Source organism: Mya arenaria, chromosome 11 (genome assembly GCF_026914265.1).
Source record: "Mya arenaria isolate MELC-2E11 chromosome 11, ASM2691426v1".
Lineage (NCBI taxonomy): Eukaryota > Metazoa > Mollusca > Bivalvia > Myida > Myidae > Mya > Mya arenaria.
In genome coordinates, this window is record NC_069132.1 from 49,972,055 (window position 1) to 49,981,853 (window position 9,799).

General features: G+C 39.6%; 1 pseudogene; it reads left to right on the forward strand.

The window, feature by feature from the left end:
• Nucleotides 1-1,674: 1,674 nt before the first annotated feature.
• On the forward strand, nucleotides 1,675-2,389 carry LOC128208600 (uncharacterized; annotated as a pseudogene).
• Nucleotides 2,390-9,799: the final 7,410 nt, after the last annotated feature.

A 9,799-nucleotide genomic window follows, 5' to 3' on the forward strand; every position in this document is an offset into this window, starting at 1 on the left:
TATCCTGAACAGGTCAACATATCCACCATATTTGTTAAAGTCCCGGTGGTCGTGTAGACTAGCCGATTGTCTTCTATTTTTTTCTTGAATTTACAGGCGTGATTTCAAACCCCACTAAAACCAAAAACTGTTTTATGCTATAACTATATATTTTTCTGTTATTTTATTATCATAGAGTAAAATAATGACAAAATAAGTGTTTTCAGATGCATTATCGAGAAAACTATTTTTTAGTCCAAAAACATGAGCAAGTCACTTACAAAAAAGCGTGTGAAGAGCGGTTATACGATGTATGGTATGTAGAAAATTTGAACATGTGGTCAAATACTGGCTGAAGTAACCTAATAAAAAAAGAGCTTTAGGACAGCTCGTGAATAGTGGTTATATGTTTTGATTTGGGGAGAAGATTTGAACATGTAGCAGAAATAATGACGATATACATGTATGCTACTGACTTTGGAGTTTCGAACGAGGTGAGTATTATAACAATACATGTTTTGTTTTACTTCTGTTCATATGGTGTGATTGAGGTTATATGATTATGTATGAGTGCGTGTGTATTCGTATGATATACCTACGTTCAGATATTCGAAATGATATAATGTTAACTCATAAATTAAAATTTAATCTTTTCAAGACCAAAAAAATAAAAAAAGTTGTCAAAACGGTTAATCTGTGAGAGTGCAGCTTTAAGCGGCATAGACTGGCCTTTGTTTCATTTAAAATGGTGTAGTAAAAGAAATGTTTTCTTTATTTTAAGTCTTCATTTTAAGCACAATATAGCCTTCCCATGTTGCATTTATGACGTAATTTATCACGTGGTAAACATACACTGATCTTTTTTTTTTCATTGTAGTATTTACAACAGCTATACGTTTAGAATTAGTTGGCATCGAGGTCTTCTACCAAAGTTAAATAAACATTGAGTTATGTTGCAGACGACACACTGAGTATAATTTGTACCTCTATAACCACAAGTTTATTTAGAGGGAGTGGGACGCAACCGGTGCGCGCACCCTCAAAATATCGTCCAAGTTATTTTATTATGTCATTTTCGTAGGGTGAAATAATAAAATACGCTCATAATGCACCTTTTCCGACTACAAATTGTAAACAAATTTTGATGGGAGTTACGCCGTGCAAACAGTGTTTGGCATATTTTCGAGGAAGGGGCGCATGCCAAAAGGTTGCGCCCCTAAGTTACACCCCCTCTAACGTCATTACTGGACCCGCCCCTGAAAAATGATATTCAATTAGACCTTAATCAACGATTAACAGTTAAATATTATTACGCTGTAGGTACGAACAGGGCGCAGCTTAACACAACTACATCAATTTGGAAAGGCCTTATATTCTATCGATCAGCCTAGAGTATAACAATTATCTGGGAAACAGCCTTTAAATGTTTCCGCATCATTGAAAAATTACTCATTACTACACACAGTACAATGGGTTGTTTTATATCGATAACACAGAGGAGTGTAGTTTAAAGTGACTCGCTCATGGTTTGTAAAATGAACTTTTAATTACGATATAAAATATGGCAAATCATAATTCGTCTTTGAAGACTACAATTTGCATAAGCGTTTATAACGCGATTGAAACCCACAAATAAATTACGGCTGTGGTTTATAGGTCCTTGTCAAAACTTAACTAAAATCATCGCGAAAATAATTCGACGTCTACGTTACGTTGACGGAAATCAATGACCCCTTGGTCACGCTACACCTTCCGGCCATTGTCATCTGCGCTACGCTTGCAGTGATCGGGATCATCGGAAACTTGATCGTGTTAAGCGTCTACATACCCCACCCAAGCTCATTTTCACGTGTGTTTATTCTGTGGCTTGCTGTTGTAGACTTTATAGCGTGCAGCGTCGGAACGCCTCTTCTGGTGTTTAGCATGATCCATCCGTACCAGTTTCCGTCCGACAACGTATACAAAACGTTACGTTTTTTCCACGTTTTTCTAGTTGCGATGTCAGTGTTACTATTGCCATGGAAAGGCACCGGGCTATCAATTTTGAGGTGGTTGAAATACCAAGGCGAATGCGTGTCATGTGTATTGTGTCTTGTATTATGGGAGTTGTAGTGGCCGTCCCGGCTATAATTATTTACGGAATATGGACTGTGGAAACCGGAGTTCACACTACCAAAGGGACTGAATGCTTCGTTGAAGACCACTTTATACAAACTGATTCAATAGTCTTGCTGATCCCATTTGCTACATGATTGTGTTGTACATTCGGATTGGACGTCAGTTACAGTGGCATCTGAAATTCACGGGACGTTACTCCATAAGGTCCAAGTTAATCCAGTCAACCAAATCAAGCCAGTCGGTGTCAACATACCGACAGTTCGCCGAAATCAACGGCCGGAATTATGCTTAAGCTGACCTCTACGTCAGATAGGACAGGAAGTACATTCAGTCTCCATACACCCGTGGGGAAGGAGGCGTCCACCGCCATGAGCCGCATAAATAGAGCCCCCCCCCCATGACCAGCATATTTTGTTGATTAACGGCCGATTTCGTGCTCTCCGTCATTCCTCACCTTGCTATTATCATCTACTCCACATTTCGGACTGATTTTGCACAGGATATGACGTCATCACAGGTTGTGACGTACTACATATTTTTAAAATCGTTTGCTGTTCCGCTCGTGTATTTCACGTGTGTTACGTGACTTTCGACGATATTTTAGGAATTTACTCAGCGATATTTCTGTAGCTGCAGGAGATAATGACCGTAGTTAATATAATGAGACACATGGAAATGGAGACAGGGATAATTGTAAAAATGTCAATGTCACACACCTTTAAGTCAATATAAGAAGTAAGGAGGTCGCGTCCTCGCTGTATCTTTATTTGAGATTTGGAGATTTTGATGAAGTAAATAAGCGTGGCATTTATTCACACCAATTAATAAATGAAATGTAAGAAACACATCATTTGTGGTTTGAAATTACTTTCTTTGCCACCAAATTCCGATTTAATTTAACTGCCAAAAACGTGTTTATAAGTGAAAGGTGAATGAATACATGGAAATATCTTTGCCCGGAATATGCAAATTTCTACTGCATAGGTTTTAAAATACATTGGCACAAGATCTTACGACACTGAGAAGTTGTTTGATGTGGTTAACGGAAGTGGGGAGTTCAATAGTCAATGTCATCCATTAACGTTACAACCTTACTCTAATGTGGATTCGTATTTATAAAAGCAGTGTCCGGGATTTACTAATGTTCAAGACTCAAGAATCGAATTGAATTCAGTGGGCTCAAATGCATCTAACAAAGTAAATGTACACTTTATGTCTGTCTCAGGAAGTACATGAATGTTTGACAATCTCGTATAAAAAGTGCAATATTATTGTATGTGTTTTGCGTAGGCTAATATCAAACTACTATGGAATTGATGATTAATTAGGACTATTGTTTTGATACTGAACTCATTTTAAAAGCTGTCAAAAAACAATCGTATGTACCAGACGTCTCGGGATGTGTATTCTGGGTTCATATGCATTAACGCCTTGAGTCTGAGTGTGCATTATGAGCACATATGCACTAACGTCTTGAGTCTGAGTGTGCATTCTAGACCCATATGCACTAACGTCTTGAGTCTGAGTGGGCATTCTGGGTCCATATGCACTAACGTCTTGTGTTTGAGTGTTCATTCTGGGTCCATATGCACTAACGTCTTGAGTCTGAGTGCGCACTCTGGGTCCATATGCACTAACGTCTTGAGTCTGAGTGAGCATTCTGGGTCCATATTCACTAACGTCTTGAGTCTGAGTGTGCACTCTGGGTCCATATGCACTAACGTCTTGAGTCTGAGTGAGCATTCTGGGTCCATATGCACTAACGTCTTGTGTTTGAGTGTTCATTCTGGGTCCATATGCACTAACGTATTAAGTCTGAGTGCGCACTCTGGGTCCATATGCACTAACGTCTTGAGTCTGAGTGTGCACTCTGGGTCCATATGCACTAACGTCTTGAGTTTGAGTGTTCATTCTGGGTCCATATGCACTAACGTTTTTAAGTCTGGGTGCGCACTCAAGGTCCATATGCACTAACGTCTAAAGTCTGAGTTCGCACTCAGGGTCCATATACACTAACGTCTTCAGTCTGAGTGGGTACTCTGGGTCCATATACACAAACGTCTTGAGTCTGAGTGTGCATTCTGGGTCCATATACACTAACGTCTTAAGTCTGAGTGGGTACTCTGGGTCCATATACACAAACGTCTTGAGTCTGAGTGTGCATTCTTGGTCCATATACACTAACGTCTTAAGTCTGAGTGGGTACTCTGGGTCCATATACACAAACGTCTTGAGTCTGAGTGTTCACTCTGGGTCCATATGCACTAACGTCTTCACTTTGAGTGTGTACTCTGGCTCCTTATGCACAAACGTCTTGAGTCTGAGTGTGCATTCTTGTTCCATATGCACTAACGTCTTGAAACTGAGTATGCATTGTGGGTCAATATGCACTGACGCCTTGAGTCTGAGTGTGCATTCTGGGTCCATATACACTAACGTCTTGAGTCTGAGTGTGCATTCTGGACCCATATGCACAAACGTCTTGAGTCCGAGTGTGCATTCTGGACCCATATTCACTAACGTCTTGAGTCTGAGTGTGCATTCTGGGCCCATATTCACTAACGTCTTGAGTCCGAGTGTGCATTCTGGGCCCATATTCACTAACGTCTTGAGTCTGAGTGTGCATTCTGGACCCATATTCACTAACGTCTTGAGTCTGAGTATGCATTCTGGACCCATATACACTAACGTCTTGAGTCCGAGTGTGCATTCTGGACCCATATACACTAACGTCTTGAGTCTGAGTGTGCATTCTGGACCCATATACACTAACGTCTTGAGTCCGAGTGTTCATTCTGGTTCCAAATGCACTAACGTCTTGAGTCTGAGTGTGCATTCTGGGCCCATATTCACTAACGTCTTGAGTCTGAGTGTGCATTCTGGGCCCATATTCACTAACGTCTTGAGTCTGAGTGTGCATTCTGGGCCCATATTCACTAACGTCTTGAGTCCGAGTGTGCATTCTGGGCCCATATTCACTAACGTCTTGAGTCTGAGTGTGCATTCTGGACCCATATTCACTAACGTCTTGAGTCTGAGTGTTCATTCTGGGCCCATATTCACTAACGTCTTGAGTCTGAGTTTGCATTCTGGACCCATATGCACTAATGTCTTGAGTCCGAGTGTGCATTCTGGGCCAATATGCATTAACGTTCTGAGTCTGAGTGTGCCTTCTGGACCCATATTCACTAACGTCTCGAGTCCGAGTGTGTATTCTGGGCCCATATGCACTTACGTCTTGAGTCTGAGTTTGCATTCTGGGCCTATATGCACTAACATCTTGAGTCTGGGTGGGCACTCTTGGTCCATATGCAGTAACGTCTCGAGTCTGAGTGTGCATTCTGGGCCCATATGCACTATTTTCTTGAGTGTGAGTGTGCATTCTGGGCCCATATACACTAACGTCTTGAATCTGAATGTGTATTCTGGGTCCATATGCACTGACATCTTCAGTCTGAGTGTGTACTATGGTTTCTTATGCACAAACGTCTTGAGTCTGAGTGTGCATTCTGGGCTCATTTGGACTAACGTTTTGAGTCTGGATGCGCATTGTGAGCCCAAATGCACTAACGTCTTGAGTCTTAGTGTGCATTTTGGGTCAATATGCTCTATTGTTTTGAGTGTGAGTGTGCATTCTGGGCCCATATGCACTATTGTCTCGAGTCTGAGTGTGTATTCTGGACCCATTTGGACTAACGTCTTGAGTCCGAGTGTGTATTCTGGACCAATATGCACTAACGTCTTGAGTCCGAGTGTGCATTCTTGGCCAATATGCACTATTGTCTTGAGTGTGAGTGTGCATTCTGGGCCCATATGCACTAACGTCTTGAGTCTTAGTGTGTATTCTGGACCAATATGCACTAACGTCTTGAGTCCGAGTGTGTATTCTGGACCAATATGCACTAACGTCTTGAGTCCGTGTGTGTATTCTGGACCAATATGCACTAACGTCTTGAGTCTTAGTGTGCATTCTGGGCTCATATGCACTATTGTCTCGAGTCTGAGTGTGTATTCTGGACCCATTTGGACTAACGTTTTGAGTCCGAGGGTGCATTAACGTCATTTGTCTGAGTGTGCATTCCGGGCTAAAAAGTGCTTACGTCTTGAAGCTTAGAGTATATTCCGTGCTCATATGCACTAACTTCTTGAGTCTGGGTGAGCATTCTCGGCCCATATGCAGTAACGTCTTGAATGTGAGTGTGCATTCTAGGCCTATATGCACTAACGTCTTAAATGTGAGTGTGCATTCTGTGCCTATATGCACTAACGTATTGAATGTGAGTGTGCATTCTGGGCCTATATGCACTAACGTCTTGAATGTGAGTGTGCATTCTGGGCTTATATGCACTAACGTCTTGAATGCAAGTGTGCATTCTGGGCCTATATGCACTAACGGTTTGAATGTGAGTGTGCATTCTGGGCCCATATGCACTTACGTCTTGAGTCTTAGAGGCTATTCTTATAGATTAAGTACATTTGTAATCGCATATAATTTCTGTAATTTCATAGTGTTTTTCTGTAACTGCGACATAGCGCTTAAAGTATCACTTGTTTATATAGGACTTCAATTTAGTGCATGACAATTTGGGTAGTAAAAACAGATACCAAAAAGCAGAATATTTTAAATAAGTACGATCGGTTTTGACATCAACATATTCATCAAGCTATGCTTTTTAAAATCATGAATTTTTGCAAGCCTTATTTGAAACCATTTTTCTAGTTTTCAGTGTGTTTGCTTGTAGGATTTAACATGTTTTAGGAACTTTACTTGTCTGCATATTAGTTGTTGTCATTTATGCTGATCGGTCGTGATGGTAACATACATTTACTGTTTTAAATTGATTATACATAGTATTGTCTTTCCATTGATATTTTATTTGCTCAGTTTTGGAAACTTTTGTTTAATATGTGTTTAAATAAATTTACAAGCTTTTATTGAAGAGTTTATTCATGATGTTTGAATACACGCATGTGATCATTTACCTATAATTTCAGTGCATAGCAATCGTGACTCATTATATTTCCTATATGTTAACATAACGAGTCCTTGCTATGATAAGCATTAAAAGTTATCTAGTGAAACGATAACAAAGCGTAATGAACGAAATGCCTCACAAACTACATTGTATGTCCCAACTCTATCAAGACATATTGGGAATGTATGTTGAAAATGACGGCCGGTTGATCGGTCGGTTGATTGCATGGAATATCGGTTGGTAGACCAAGTCTCGTCCGCACAAAACCCGAGAACAGTTTTACCAAGGACCATAAAACTTTAATTTTTTGTCGCCTTCGATCAGTTGATGACCCCTATAGGTCAGTAGGTCTAGGCCAGGGTCAAAGGTGTTATGAATATTTAGTGCGCACAATAACTTACGAACAGTTATGTGTCGGACAATGAAACTACACCGGAAGTTTGCCTATGACAGTTTGCTAACAGCTACTTTGATGAATTTAATCAGTAGGATAAAGATCAAGGTCACAGAAAACATTATTTGGTTAACTTTGGCTATTCCTTTACTATAGAACAGTTGAAATACGTCCATTGGGGCAACTTTTATCAATTTTGAAAGATCTACTCATTGTTACAGGCCTTATTTATTTTAAGTGACAAGTGACAGTGAATCAAAGCATGGTTATCCCATCTCAGACCATTGGCTACCTTCCATATGTATAGATTTTAAAGCTGAATGGTTGTGATTTCAAAACAAAACTGAACATGCTATATCTACTTGATCTACTTCTTATTGCTTATATTTTCACCGCATGGTTTGTCCTCGTACACCAGATATTGTAATTTTACCGAAGAAACGGTGGTTACATTCAACCAATTAAATTTTCTTTGGAATACTTTTTTTCTTAAGTTGTTTACCGCTTAGTACACAAATGGAGCTTTCTCCCCATGTATGGTGTTTGGGGTCGTGAAGCAATAGAAATTAGTACGGGGCGCGGGGGGGGGGGCGGTCGGAGCTAGTAGGTCAAAGGTCAAGACCACATTGATAACGATTTCTGCATAACTCTATAACGTTTTCATATGCAATTACGAAACTTGACTGTAATATGACCTTTGTGTATGGAGTGCGTCAGTAGGTCAAAGACCAAGGTCATTTCACTCCTTGTAAAGAGAACCTTTTATGCACTGTAACTCTAGAATGATTAAGCGTACGGCCACGAAACAACTTTGGTAGATGACACCCCCATTTAGGGGAGGGTGTCGGTAAGCTGAAAATGCAAATGAAATAAGTGTATTGGTTGGAATTAGGTCGACAATTATCACGTGTTGTCACGTGTTTGCATGGATCAACGAAGGTAGCGTTGGGGTTTGGTGAAATGTATATGATTGTAGAACTGTATCCCACATTTGAGGCACTTAACGCTGCCATAACTCCTGAGGAAATTCGTCTTGCTGTTAAAGGTATTAAGCGTAATAAATCCTCATGTCCGATTGATAATTTACTAAATGAGTTTTTTATCGATACTATATATATTTTAGTCGGTCATTTAACGGACTTGTTTAACATCATTCTCGACGGAGGTAATTTCCCCTTGTCTTGGCCATACGGTTTCGTCGTACCGATACATAAGAATGGTGACGTTAATGACCCAAACAATAATAGAGGCATTACCTTAGTAAGTAATCTAGGAAAAATATTTACACGTGTGCTCACTAAAGGAGTTGAAAATTGGTTCGATGAAAATAACTTGCTGTCGGATGCCCAGTTTGGTTTTCGAAAGAGATCTAGCACAGAAGATGCAATATTTGTTTTACATAATGTTATCGAAAATGACATTTTTGAAGTTACGATTACCATGCGCATTTGTTGACCTAAAAAAGGCATTTGACTCTGTTTATAGGAATGCTCTGTGGTACAAACTCTTTAAAATGTGGTTGGATGGGAAACGACTTAAAATATTTAGAGCAATGTATTCTGTGGTAAAATCGTGTGTCAAACATTGCAATTCCGTCTCCGATTTCTTTGATATTTCTATTGGTTTACGCCAAGGACAAAATAATTCGCCGGTTTTGTTTGCATTATCCTAGAAGATCTAGAACTGTTTCTACAACAGAACGTTGACTGTGGTATTAGCCTATACGATTTATGTATTATGATATTACTTTTTGCAGACGATATGGTAATAATTGGAAACTCAGTAGAAGACTTACAAAGAAGTTTAGACCATCTTTACGATTATTGCCAAATGTGGGGCTTAGAAGTTAATATAGCCAAAACTAAGGTTGTAGTATTCCGTAAAAAAGGACCGGTTAGGGCTAATGGGTATATAGTGGCGTACCACTTGAAGTAGTTGACAACTTTAACAATCTAGGCACAGTTTTTAACTACACGGGCACTTTCGTTTTAAATAATCAATATGTAGTCGGTAAGGCTCTAAAGGCTATGAACGTATTAAACAAAAATATTAACAAATATGACGTACCTCCGAAAATTGCACTTCAATTGTTTGACTCATTTGTAGGTTCGATCCTTAACTATGCGAGTTCTGTCTGGGGGTTTTCAAAATCGAAAAATATAGAAAGGATCCACCTAATATTTTGCAAATCGCTTCTAGGAGTTAAGCAAAGTACATGTACAGCGGCTGTTTACGGAGAATTAGGGCGTTATCCAATATATATTAACAGATACGTGCTAATTATTAAATATTGGTTCAAAGAACAACAGTCTAATAATATTTTATTAAATTT